Source organism: Nannospalax galili, unplaced genomic scaffold, assembly GCF_000622305.1.
Source record: "Nannospalax galili isolate Female #2095 unplaced genomic scaffold, S.galili_v1.0 scaffold270, whole genome shotgun sequence".
In the NCBI taxonomy this organism is placed as follows: Eukaryota; Metazoa; Chordata; class Mammalia; order Rodentia; family Spalacidae; genus Nannospalax; species Nannospalax galili.
The window spans coordinates 4,058,730-4,072,609 of NW_008330152.1; the positions used below are offsets into that span (position 1 = coordinate 4,058,730).

At 41.2% G+C, this 13,880-nt stretch overlaps 1 pseudogene; it reads right to left on the bottom strand.

Annotated features, from left to right (window-relative positions):
• Positions 1 to 209: 209 nt before the first annotated feature.
• Positions 210 to 1,656, bottom strand: LOC103742224 (annotated as a pseudogene).
• Between the last annotated feature and the right edge of the window lie 12,224 nt (positions 1,657 to 13,880).

Here is a 13,880-nt window from a genome sequence, read left to right on the forward strand (position 1 = left end):
TTAAAACAACAGAATCAACTAATTTAACATGTAGTCGGTGCTGGAGTCCCAGTGGTACTTTAGACACTGACGTCAGCAGGCTTGACACCATGGAAGGCCAGCGAGGCTGGGCTTGCTGTGTCTCTGCAGATGACATCCAGAGCATGAAGGGCCCAGGGAATCCTCCAGACCACTCAAAGCTGCCACTGCAATGGAGTCTATCAGTGTCCTTAAAGCTTGATCTTCACAACACTCTTTGCTTTTCTTTCCTGGATAAGGGCACTCCAGCGTTCTTTCACTTCTGAGCTCAGATTATCCACCATCTTATTAATGCAGTTGTCCAGACCAGGGAGTGAATTTTGGACTTGATGAACTTTCGCCAAATGGGGCACTGGACCTTTCGCTTCATCCATTCACTGATACAGTAGGAGCAGAAACTGTGGGCACAGTTCAAGGTGACAGCCTCGATGAAGCATTCTGAACAAATGATGCACTGGAGCTCATTCTCCAGCACATCGTTCATGTGAAGAACTTCCTCCTTCTGGGCTTGCACCTTCTCCTTCTCCTTCTTGGTCTGCTTTAATTCTTTGTTCTTGGCTTGAACGATTTTCTCAAAGTCCTTCTTGCTACGATTTAGCTCTTCCTTTAGAGGCTGATACTCCTGCAGAGCCTGGGTCAGCTGTTGCTTCAAATTCTCTCTCCTTTCTCCATCTTCAATCCATGGAGGCGCAGCTTTGCCTTGTGGAACATCTTTTCCTGCTGCTCCACACAAGCCTGTTACTGAGACTGTAGGTCCTGCAGTTCCTTCTCCAGTTTCATGATTTTTCTCGGTGTTCCCCTTTCTGATTTGCTTCTTCACATTGAGAACAGCTATATGTTTTTCATGCATCTGTTCTTTCAGCTTCACAATCCTGGACATGCTCACCTTAAACAGCTCTAGACTGTTCTGAGATGCCAAAGGGTTTGAGGCTTTCTTCTTATTATGAAGCCCAATGACTTTTGGAGGAACAGAGTAAGTGTGAGACCCAGTGGTCTTCTCACTTGCCTCAGTAGAAGTCAACTTAGGATACATATATCCCACGGGCTCACTTGTCCCTTCGCCTTTCCCATTTAACTTCACTGACGGACCAGGCTTACAAGACACTACTTATTTTGCATTTGAAATGTGAAGGGCCCTCAGAGCCAACTCTCCGATCTGGCTGAACTGAATTTCCTTTTCGTTCTGAAGTCTTTGTTTAATTCCACCATCTGGTCATTCTTTGGGGCAAGATAGGGAGCCAACCTCTTCCAATCTTCCTCAGTCACTTCATACTCAAACTCTGCATTCTCCTTGTTTTCCAGAGGCACTCCAAGCTGGATATGGTCTCCCTGATGAATCAAATGAACCCATAATGGTGCCAGACGCTCTCTGTTCAGCCAAACACCATTTAGACTCCTTTTGTCCGTAATTGTCCACTGTCCCTCAGAATTTTGCTTCAAAACACAGTGGTTTGGAGAAATCATCACGGGACATAGGTTTGATATCAGTCGGTACATGACATCAAATCCTCGTCCTATAGTCACCTCACGCCCCGCCTCTAGCAAAAGCCACTGACCGTTGGTCCCCAGCTGCCGCAAGCACCAGCTCTGGCTGTCTGCACAGTGCTCCCTGGTGACCACAGGGCCGGGCTCACCCATAGCTCACCCGGTTCTTGGCGGTCCTTGGGGGCTGCAGTCAACAATGAGCGAAACTCCAGCCTTGGTTCCAGCCAACTGCGAGCTTCCTTTTCCTCTCTATACCGGAACAACAGACGGAAGCAAGGGCAGGGGAAGCAGTATAGATGAGAACATAGGCCCCGCCCCCAGCCGGGAAGGCCTGTGCCCCCGCTCATGCGCAGCAGGAAGGCCAAGAAAAATGTGTTTCTAGCTTAGGCCTTAAGTGTTCTGGAAGCTTCTTTCCCTGCTCTTTTGGAAGATTGTCACCATATAATAAAGTTAGGGCTGGACAAGTGAGTAGCAGAAGACTGAGTGGAGATGGAGAGAAACCATATGGATAGAATGCAAGTAGACACTTGACAGCTCGAATCCAGACTATGGACACAAGACAGAGACCACACAGTGGATCCTTCAGCCCCAACAAAATAACATGGAACTATAAGGAATTGTAGTTTTGACCGGTTTGACTTTATAATGAACAGACTAATGGACAATAAAATGGTTGTTTCTCATGCTACTTAGTTTTGGAATAATTCCTCACATGACAATGTATCATTGATACACAAGGATCTTCAGGAAAATGGAATTTCTATTATGCTCATTTGTATTGTTCCCACAGAAAAGTAGGAGTAGACTTGTTCTATGCTGCTCTAAAGAGAGGAATTAGAACCCACCTTAAAGCAGAAGTTACACAGAAGTACAATCTTAGCTACATGTAAGAACTAATACCTGTGTATCTACGATGAATGGGTTATTTTTTTTAAGTTAGTGAGGTAACCATCCCTGAAGTATGTCTAAGGAAGTTGGATAACCATTGATCAGAGACAATATAATAAGGATGAGTTTTGAGGAATTTAAACTGCATTATCTGTAAGGTTCTTTCAAATCTCATGACTTCCATGGGAAGTGAAAGGGAAGGAGAAATTGAAAAATGAAATTTATCATCAATAACTATTGCTAATTAATTGTTGGGAGATAAATTTTCATTTTGAAGAGTATTATTTTTTTCTCCCTTCTATTCTTTTACTATTAATTTTTGAATGAGGGGGTCTTAGTGAATATAATTGCCAAGATATTGGGAAATCTTAACGATAGAAGCATGCCAATTTAGGATAACACAATGGAGTTACAAATTTATCTTTTCTACATCTGCAGTTTCTTTCCTTATTTCTGAGAGAGATTTTCTTAAGAATCTCACAAATATAACTATTTTTGAAGTGAAGTACCATGAGGTCTGAGATTTTTTGTAATAGAACTCAGCACTGACAACTTTGATGTCTGTGCTAACATTACAGGAAACTTCAATCACTTTAGTTATGATCACGTATATCAAACTTATTATAATCATCCATGCAAAGGAGGAGGACCTTCATGGACAAGGGACATTTTATAGAAAAGTGAATGGTTAAGATAATATTTGTTGGTACAAAATGCAGTGACCACATGGTTTACTACCACTAGACCCTTGACTTATGGCAGTCAGCTGCTGGTCAACTGGGTAGATGAACTGGTAGATTTCTCAGGCTAGTAGTTAATTCCACTCAGTAGTTAATCCCACCAAGGGAATTGTTTTGGTTATGAATTATACACTATAAAAATTCTATCCCAGGCTCTGTGCTCCTTCCTTATTCAACAGATAGCTATATCTTCTTGTGCCAGCTTCATCCTTGAGGCATGATGGTGAGGATCAGAGTTGATGGGTTTGGCTGCATTGAGCACCTGGTCACCAGAGATGCTTTCAACTCTGGCCAAGTGGATATCTGTGTCATTAATGTTCCCTTCATTCACCTCAACTATATAGTCTGCATTTTACAATATGATTCCACCAATGGAGCTACTGGTGTCTTTATTAGCATTAGAAGGCCAGGGCTCACTTGAAGGGCAGAACCAAAATATGTTATCAAGTATGCCTATTCTGCTAATGCCTCCAATTTGTGATGAGCATGAACTATTAGACTATGATATGTTTCTCAAAGTAGTCATCAATGCCTCCTGTATCAGAAACTTTTTAGTGCTCTCACAGGCTTAGGCCACCCATGGTAACTTTGGCATTATGCATGGAGGGATTTATTCAGTCCCTGTCATCACTATCACCCAGAAGAGCATGGACCACTCCTCTGGAGAACTATGGTGTGATGGCCTTAGCGCTGCTCAGAATATCATGCCTATACACATTGGTGTTCTCAATGCTATTAGTGAGGCCGTTCTAGAACTGAATGAGCAGCTCACTTGCATGGCCAGCCATGTGCCTAACTCTACTATATCAATCTTGGAAAATATGTCAAATATGATGATATTAACAAGATTGTGAAGCAGATATTAGATACCCCTATAAAGGGGCATACTGAGCCACATCGAGGACAAAGTTATCTCCTTTGATTCTAATATAGTGACATCCTCCCTTCCACTTTGATGCTGAGGCTAGCATGGCCCTCAGTGGCCGCTGTGTCAAGTTGATTTCTAGGTACAACAATGAATTTGGTTTCAGGGAAAAGGTGGTGGGCCTCATGGTGCAGCATGTTCATTAAGAAGAGATCAGTTGTGGAACTTTTTAATAGTCTCCATCTGTTGCTAAAAGAAGCGTCTTTGATGAGTGATGAAGTGAATCTGAGGTGCCTAGCCCTAAGTAATATATCTACAATGCAATCTCTATAGCTTAGGCTCAGGGAACATTGTGGAAGAGGGGGCAGAAAGAATGTAAGAGCCAGAAGAGCTACAGGTAATCAATGGATGCTGAGGGAGGGACAATCAGTTTTCTTCAGAGACTAGCTTTCCGAGATATTGTCTAATCCCAAGTGGGCATCCCTAAACACAGGTACACACAAGCACTACTAAATGGACTCAGAGCATTATATATATATGCAACAATAGTAATCAAAGAAGATAACAGGAAATTGACAGGGATGGGAAGAGACATAGGAGGAGCTGGAGGGGAACTGGGAGAGATGGAAACAATACAAATACAATACTCATATACGAAATTCTCAAAAATAAAAACAAAACAAAAAGAAGAAAGAAACCATGGCTTGAGGGATGGCTCAGTGGTTAAGAGCACTAGCTTTTCTTTCAGAGGACCCGGATTTGGTTGCAAACACCTGCATGGTGGCTAACAAGAATATATAATTCAAGTTCCAGGGGATCTGATCAATGCCTTCTTCTGGCCTCCATTGGCATTGCATGACATGGGTTCACCTACATATATACAGGCAAAACAGTCATGCTCACCGCCTCCACACACCTGCATGCACAAAATAAATGAAAAATATTTCTAAAAAAAGAAGAGACCACCGGGCTAGAGAGATTGCTCAGTGGTTTAGAGAACTGATTGCTCTTGCAGAGGACCCAGGTTCAACTCCCAGCACTCACATGGTGGCTAACAACCATCTGTAACTCCAGTTCCAGGGTATCTGATGCCCTCTTCTGACCTCTGCAGGCACTGCAGGACACAGGTGCACTTACATATATGCAGGCAATACACGCAGACACATAAAATAAAAATAAAATATTTTTTTAAATAAATAGAGGAAGAGAAGTTGCTGCACTTACATATATGCAGGTGATATATTCATATGTGTAAAATAAAAGTAACAAATAAAATATTTAAAAAAGAGACAATGCAGTACTACCCTTTCCAGAGTATATAAGGAAGAGAGTGACCCTCAGTAGCTGGAGTCCCTGCCTCAACTCAGTTCCTCCAGTACACTAAGAATCTCCCCTTCTCACTCACACCATTCATCCTAGCCCACCTGAAGAAGAGGAAGTGTTTAGAGAGTCCTGCTTTGTACCACCAGTGAAGTTCATTACACCCAGACAAAACAAAATTCTGCCCCAGGACAGGCTTCAACTAATTTTTCTGTTACTTGAGATTCTTAGTGAGGAAGGAAAATATCCCTAGTGATCATGAAATTTAGAGAAACAATTACCTAAATGAAGAGACCTGCAGGCAGAATTGCCTGGTGAATGGAATATCTGATGATGCTATGAGAGATTTGTTTTGGAACATTTGTCAGGGCCAGAGAGTCAGGGGTTTAAACTGTTTGTTCTTATCCCTGTCTACCACCACTCTCACTGGTATAGAGTCTCCAAATGTGGCTGCAAACAATTACTTTAATCCATATATATCTTCCATACAGCTTTTTTTCCACCAAGAGGTAGAGTCTCTCACCTCTCCTTAAATTAAAGAGTTGTGGCTTGCTTTGATGAACAAAATATAGCAGGAGTGACTTTTGGTCTGTAAGAGAACCTGTACCTTGTGCATTCTTCTAGAAGCCAGGAGCCAGATGAGAAGTAGGAGAAGCAAGACTTGTGGAGAAGTCACATAATGTGAGACAAATCGAGGTCAGCCCCTTGCTGTTCTAGGCATCCCATGTATGGTCCTAGAAATGCAAGGGAAGAAGTCACCCTAAATGTTCCAGCCACAACTGATTTCACGGGAAGTGGATCTGCCCAGCCGAACCCAAACTAAATGGAAGAATTATGGGTTTCAGTTTGAATTTCAATAAGTCATCATTTTAGCCCAATAAGTTTTTGAGTGGTTTTCTTATTTATTTATTTTTGAGTGGTTTTTAAATGCAATGTAAATAATCACCCTGGAGAGTTTAGAACTTGAGTTGTCAGTTTACTGGGAATTGGAAGAAAGGTTTGGATGGAAAAGATGTGACATTCAAGGTGGAGAAGTAGACAAGAAGCTGTCTTGCACATCTTCTAGTTGTAAAATTCCCATCAGAAAGAGCAGCTTGGGGAAGGCAGAAGTTACAAGATTAAACCAAGTGCACAGTTTTGCTTCCTGTTATAGACTGGCATTCTAACTTTTGAATTGAGACTGTTTGGGGGTTCAAAATGACCATAGAATTTTTTAAAATCTCAGAGTGAACAGGAAATTTAGGAACTTAGAGGAATTTTTCAATCAGAGCCAAAGGAGTAAACCTCTCCATTATAAAGGGTCAGCAGGAAAACAATAAGATAACAAAAAGGTGAATTTTCATGATTGCATGATTTATGCTTCATAAATTGACTATTAAAAATCCACATTCTTCCAGATCTTTTAGCCAGTGAAAAATTCCAAGTGGTTAGGAATAGTTGCTCCTGACCTTGGCTGTTCTTCCATCTCTCCAATCTCTGAGCATTCATATTTCTATTTATGCAACAGTAGCTAACCTTACTGAAACAACTACCTCGGACGTGTTGGTACTTGACTATTCAGTTTACTGATTGGGGGAGGGGGAGTCACCAACTTTATTTCAGTGTCAAAGATGTTGGGCAATTGTGTTCAGGTCACAGAATTAGGCATCAGGATTCAAACCTAGGACAACCTGGTACAAGGCTCATTTACTTAACCACAATCCTAACATTGCCTGCCTTTATAAGTTTGTCTTTAATTGCTGATACCATTAGGCAACACCTCACTGTCTGTTGTACTGAGCATTACTGAGAAAATGCACACATATTTGTTCACCATCTATTTTAAGCCAGTAGGACAAAAGGCATGATTTTTTTCACTTCATTTTTATTTTGAATATGGAAAACTTTCAAAGACATATAATAGAAATTATGGTAATTTTGAATGTTCTGAGATAATTCTGGGAATTTGATATCCCAATCTTACCCTGTCTTTTACTCTTACTCATGGGAGGCCTGAATTATATTCCTGGGAGAAAGGCAGGCAAATACTGCCAAGCAGTAGTTTCTGGTGAGCTGTAACTTTCCTTCTAGACCTTGGTGCCAGACACTGGTGAAACAGTGGACTAGAAGACTAAAGAATTTTTTCAACCAGAACTTTACTCCCCAAAGGACCAAGAGTACCCTAATTCCCACCTTGGTTTTCAGAAGAAAGAAGGAAAGTACTCTTTCCCATATGCTACTTGACAAACACAACCTGAGTGTTACTTGCCATATAACTATATTGAGCAATGGGGACACATGCTGTGAGTAACAAGCACAGAATCTGATTTAGGTTGAGGATAGGGTGAGAATGGTTAATGAGTAGTGCAGGGGGATGGAGGAATTCATGGGTGAGTGTCTTTGAGAGCTTAGGGCTGAGCAGGAGCTAGTCATGTGAAGGATATACGCCACAGAAGGGAAAGTAAGTGAAGTCTGGAAATTAAGACAAAGTCTGACTTCAAGTGTAAGAGGTGCTAGACCCTGGTGGTGAAAATGAAGCAAGTGGCACATTAGGCTCTTGAGACCTGGGCACAACCTTAAAGACTTTGACATTTGTGAGGGTCATCCCTCCTCTTATTTTTGAGGTGGTATCTCACTGTGTAAATCCAACTTGTGATCCTCCTGCCTCAGGCTCTTGACCTCCGGGATTACAGGTATGTGCTACCACATACCTATGGTATGTGGACTTAACCCACTTTTTGATAACTGAATCCTTCTTCATCCTCATTATATATGGGTCTAGTAGCTCAGCAGTGGGGACATCACACAAAATTGACCAGTCAGGGTATGTATCTTATGAATTTGAATCTTAATTATACTGAACTAAGGACAGAGAACCACTATAGCCTATTCATTCTGCTATCTTAACATGGGAAGTAACTTTTGTAAGTTTCTAATTGATCTGCATGTACTCACTGGATCTCTTGCACTTCTCAAGGCCTACTTATCGAGCCTTTAGTTTTGAGAGGTTGTCTGGGCTGAAGGTAGCCAAGGTTGATTTCTATGACTTGTGATTGAAAGAAAAGCGTGAACAGGATAAAATCCCAGATCAGCAATAATCAAAATAGATCAAGAAGCCAGTGATGTTGACCTTTAGAGGCTAGTATGGACCAGTCATGATCTAATTTATTTTTCAGAAAAATCACTCTGTTTTTTGTGCTTCCCTTTTGGCCTTTCCTCCTTCTCCCATAATCTATTCTGGATGCATTCTCAAGTTCAGTTGAGAAGGAGCATACTTGACTTTGACTAAGGGCAGGGAAGTTACAGGAAATGAGACACAGGGGATGCCTGCTTATTTGTAATGTCCTGTTATAGGCAGGAATGGAGAACTTGACAGTCTGTTCCCTCCCATATCATCTTCCAGCAGATTTGGTCTTGATCTGTTTAACCCTCCCACACCAAATGGATTAAGGAACAGGGGACTTGTTAATACTCAGTGACTCTACTTGCTTAAAATTAATATCATATTTAAATTTATAGTCATAATTTTACCAAAGAGACCAGTACTCATCCTTATGGATAGAATTAAAGGCCTTATTGTTTTTAATATTTTATTTATTATTTTTAAATTTTATGCGTATGAGTATATTGCCTGCATGTGTGTGAGTGCACCCATGTCGTGCAATGCCAATGGAGGTCAGAAGAAGGCATAAGATTCCCCTGGAACTGGGGTTATGGATGGTTGTTAGCCACCACGTGGGTGCTGGGAATAGAACCTGGGTCCTCTGCAAGAGCAGTCAGTGCTCTTAGCCACTGAGCTATCTCTTTAGCCCATAAAGGCCTTAATTTTGGTTCACCTTTGTGGGCAGAAGGAAAGATGGAATGAGGTGAAGATTTCATTGTTAAAGTTAGCAGATAGTTTCCAGAGAATTGTACTAGTTTGCCAGCCTTCAGTTCATCCTTCCACCCTTCTGTTTTTCTATGCCTACTACGGGGCAATTTTCTTCTATGATTCTTGGATTCCTCAAACAAGCTAGTTAAGTTTCTGAGGCTTCCTGGGAAAGGATACAAGAAATACTTATAATGAAATGTAATCCATAGCTGAGACTGTAGAAGAATTAGTGGTGAAGAAGAATTTTCCCCTTAAGCAACAAAATTATATGTGGGGGTTGAGATACTTGGACTGAGATATATGACACATAGGCTTCATTGGTAACCTAGAGGGTAGTCCTAAATGACTTGAGACCATGAGCAGAAAAGCCTACTTTATTCTTGGTAAAGTTCCACAATAGCGATTGGGTGGGTAGAGATGATGTAAATAGAGACCACCTAGGTCTGTGGTTTAAAAGTGTTCCTAATCACAGAACACTTTGTTTAAATGGATTCTGTATTAGTCACTTTTCTTGTTGCTGTGACAAAACACCTGATAAAATCAACTTAAGGAAGTGTTGTTTTGGCTCACATTTTGAGGGTAAAGACCATCATAGCAGAGAGGGCATGTTAGTGAGAGCTTTTCTCCCAGTGGTTGTAGGAGTGTGAGGCAGCTGGTCATATTTCATGTGTAGTCAGAAAGCAAAGAAAGAGGAATACTGATGCTCAGTTTGCTTTCTCATTTTAAAAAACTTAGCCTGAGACCCCAGCCCATGAAATGACAGGTCTTTCAGCCTCAGTTAAACCTCTTTGAAAAACCTTTACATACAAACCCAGAGGTTTGGCTCCTAGGTGATTCCAAATCCCATTAAGTTGAAAATAAAGATTAACTATCACAGACTTCAATAGAGAAGCCAACCTTTAGATATTGGACAAACTGTCTAGCTGAAATAGGAATAGGGACTCCTTACTAATTCCATATGTAGATACTCTCAACTCAAATTAGAGCCATGACCCAAGCCCTTGTGAACAGAGTGAGGTCATAGAGCATACTACTCTGATAATGGTCAGTACACATGGGAAAATTTGGTTGAGACTAGTATTCTTCCTAGGCAATTTACCTGTCCTTCACCAAATCTATTTCCATATCCTCCAGGTGGGCAATAGAGTTTCCAGTCTAATTCTTGTACTATGTTTCCTGGGCATTTAGCAAATCTGTCTCCACCCATACAATGGATTTCCATAGTTTCAGTACAGTTTTAACTCTATAGAAGCCATTTACATCAACTGTTCCATTTTATTTATATTTTATCGAGCTTTCTGCATTTCTTAAAATAAATAGTAATCAAATTTAGACTCCTCCTCCCCCATCACCACCTCCATAACCCCTCCCACCAGATTTTATGCATTCTGTTACATACGTTCAGGACATATTCCTGCATAGCAATCACAGTGATTGAAATAAAAGATACTGGCAAAATTAATTCCTGGTGCCAGAGGGAACTGTGTTAACTCAAAAACTCACTGAAAAATACACATACAATATCTGAACATGAGTGCATGTGTATACCTGAAGGCTATATAACGGGAAACACATTGCCAGACAGAGAAACCTCCCTTCCAGTTGTTGGTCAGGGTAGTCTAAGACACTCTCAAAATAACACAGGCTATTGCCACAGCCTTTGATTGCCTCCAAGAACTTGAAGGTAAAACCCTATTGCTGAAGACAGGACATACATTGGATATATGACTTGGAGAAATGGAGCTGGAACTGGCCTGGAAGCCTTTTCCCTGAAGACTAGTTCTTATAGTTTTAGAGGATGCTATGCAAGCAATAAAGGAAGGAAATCAATCAATGATCCAACCCATCTGTAAAGCCTTATAAGCACCACAATGATTAGCACAACAAACCAATGTGGTGTAGTGGTGGCACTTTTTTCTAGGGGATAATAAACAGTTAATGGAAAGTAAAGTCCTGTCAATGGGAGGGAACTCATGGGTGGCACTGTAAACAAAACCAAATACACACAGCTGGAGAGGTCATAGATCTTAGAGAAAACTCTATCTCTGTCATACCTCTAGACAAATGAATTTCTTACTGTATGCTAAATATGGATCTTTATATTTACATGCAGGTATACCGTATACCACTCATCAATGAAGCTTCTTTTTGCAAGAGATGGAGACAATTACAGAGTTCCACAATTGGTCATACACAACGAATATATGTCTGAGAGATGCCAATCCCTATTTGACACATATACAGTGGAACCTCTACATCTAAGGCTCATGGAACCTAGTGGAACAGAGGGTAGAGAGAATATTAATATATTCCTCAACTTTCACTAGTGAAGCACCCTCATGCAACAGAGTGTGATGCACACAGAGGACCACAACAAGCCAAGTATTAGAGAATAAGAGTCTTCAAAGTGTGTTTCCTTGAATAGGACTTCTATGTCAAACCTCACCCACACATGGCTCAGGGACCACTGTGTAAAGGGGGGTGGAAAGATTGTAAGAACCAAAGTTGGTGCATAAACATAGGGAAACAGGCTTTCAGGCCTCTGGGAACTTGCTCATAGGAACTTAAAAGAATGGTGAAAGCATGCACACGACCCATGTTGACACAATCAGACAAAAACTCAGCATAGAACATGGGAAATGGGCAGCAGACTCCAACTTTAGCTGAGGAACTATTGGCAACTAATTACTATGGAATGAAGGATAGTTGATCTTCTTTAATGGAGGGACTCTAGATAGGCTGACTAGACCTGGATGAATTTGCACTGAAGGACATCTGGGTACAATTTCTTGACCAGATAGGCCTTAATACATATGACAAAATGCATGAAGTCTGGTAAGGGGTTATGGGAGAGTATGGAAGGGGGTTCTAAATATGACTAAGGTCTAGTGTATAAAATACACAAATACTTAATACAAATAGACATTAAAAATTAATTCCTGGTTAAGATGCAGAGAAACCAGATCACTCATACATTGCCAGTAAAGATGGAAAAATGACCACTCTAGGAAGCAGTTTGTCAGTTCTCTAAAACACTATATATGTAACTACCATATGACCCAGCGGTTGCAGTCCTGTGCATTTATCTCAGAGAAATGAAAACTTATGTTCATACAAGAAGAAGACCTGTGTAGGAATATTCATAGTAGCTGTACTTCTGGCAACCCCAAATAAGAAGCAAACTAGATGTCCTTCAGTTACCTAATGGTTAAACAAATTGTTATAGCCATACCATGCAGCACTGCTCAACAATGAAAAGAAATAGACTCTTGATACATACAGCAGCTTAAATGAGTCTCCAGGGAGTTATGCTGTGGAAAAGGCAAAGTGAAACGGTTATAGGCTACTTGGTTCCATGAATATGACATTTTCTATGATAAAATTTCAAATAGAGAATGGATTAGTGGCTGCCAGGGGTTAAGAATTCTCAGGATTCTTGGGCTGGAAAGATAGCTCAGCAGTTGAGAGCACTGACTGCCCTTGCAGAGGACCTGAGTTCGATTCCCAGCACCCACATGATGGCTATGAACCATCCTTAACTCCAGTTCCAGAGGAATCCGAAGCCCTCTTCTGACCTCCGTGGCATTGCGCCACATGGGTGCACTCACATACATGCAGACAATATACTCATACACGTAAAATAAAAATAATAAATAAAATATTTAAAAAAGAATTCCCAGGATTCTTAAGGGGAGATAGAGGATGGGGAAGAAGGCACTAGAATGTGGTAGGAGTGGTAAGACGGCAACAAGAAGGAGCCTGTGGCATTGGAACTGTTCTGCGCCCTTTCTCCTCTGTATCTTGACTGCGGTGAGAGCTACCTGAGCCTACACAGGCGATAAAATTGTATGGTACTGGTCAGTTTTTCTCAACTTGGCACAAACTATAAACACCTTGGAAGAAACACCCTCAATTGAGGATTTACTTCCATCTGATTGGCCTGTGGCCATATTTGTGAGGCAATTTCTTAACTGGTAATTGATATGGGAGGGTTCAGATCATTCTGGGCAGTGCCATCCCTGGACAGGTGGGCCTGGACTGTATAAGAAAAGTAGCTGAGCAACTAGGGGAAGCAAGCCAGTAGGCGCTGTTCCCCTATGGTCTCTGTTTCAGTCCCTGCCTCCAGGTTCCTGTCTTGGCTTCCCTTGGTGATTCAGCATAACCTGTAAGGTGTGTGCCATTCTGTAATGGTTACACAAGATGTTACCATGGACAGGAACTGGGTGACAGACATACAGGGTTCCTCTGTGCTACTTCTTAAAACTGCATTTAAGTCTACAGTTATTTCAAGGAAAAGGTAACAAAAAAGAAGGCATTTCAAAAAGAAGGAAGTCTATGGTGTACACTCACTTCTATCCTAGGAAGAAGTATTCCCAGGGAGTCTGGTTGCTCTGGGTTCCTGAAGAGGACAGTGACTGTGGAGAGACTAGCAGTTTTGATAGAATATGAAATGTAGGTGGTCAAGTTTTCCTGCTCCTGAAGAGAGCCCTTAAGTACCGGATGCTCTTTATTTAAATTTGAAAAATGAAGGAGCCTGCTTTTGTTTGGGCCTGCCACTAAATGAGACTGCAACTAGTGAAGTATTTTCAGGAGCACTAGGGCTCTTACCCATTAGTCATACCAGATCCAGGATGTTTTAATTGCCCTTTTGTAACAAGTGCCTTGACAGACACTTTTGTCTTCATTCCATGCGTGAAAAAAAAAAAAAAAAAAC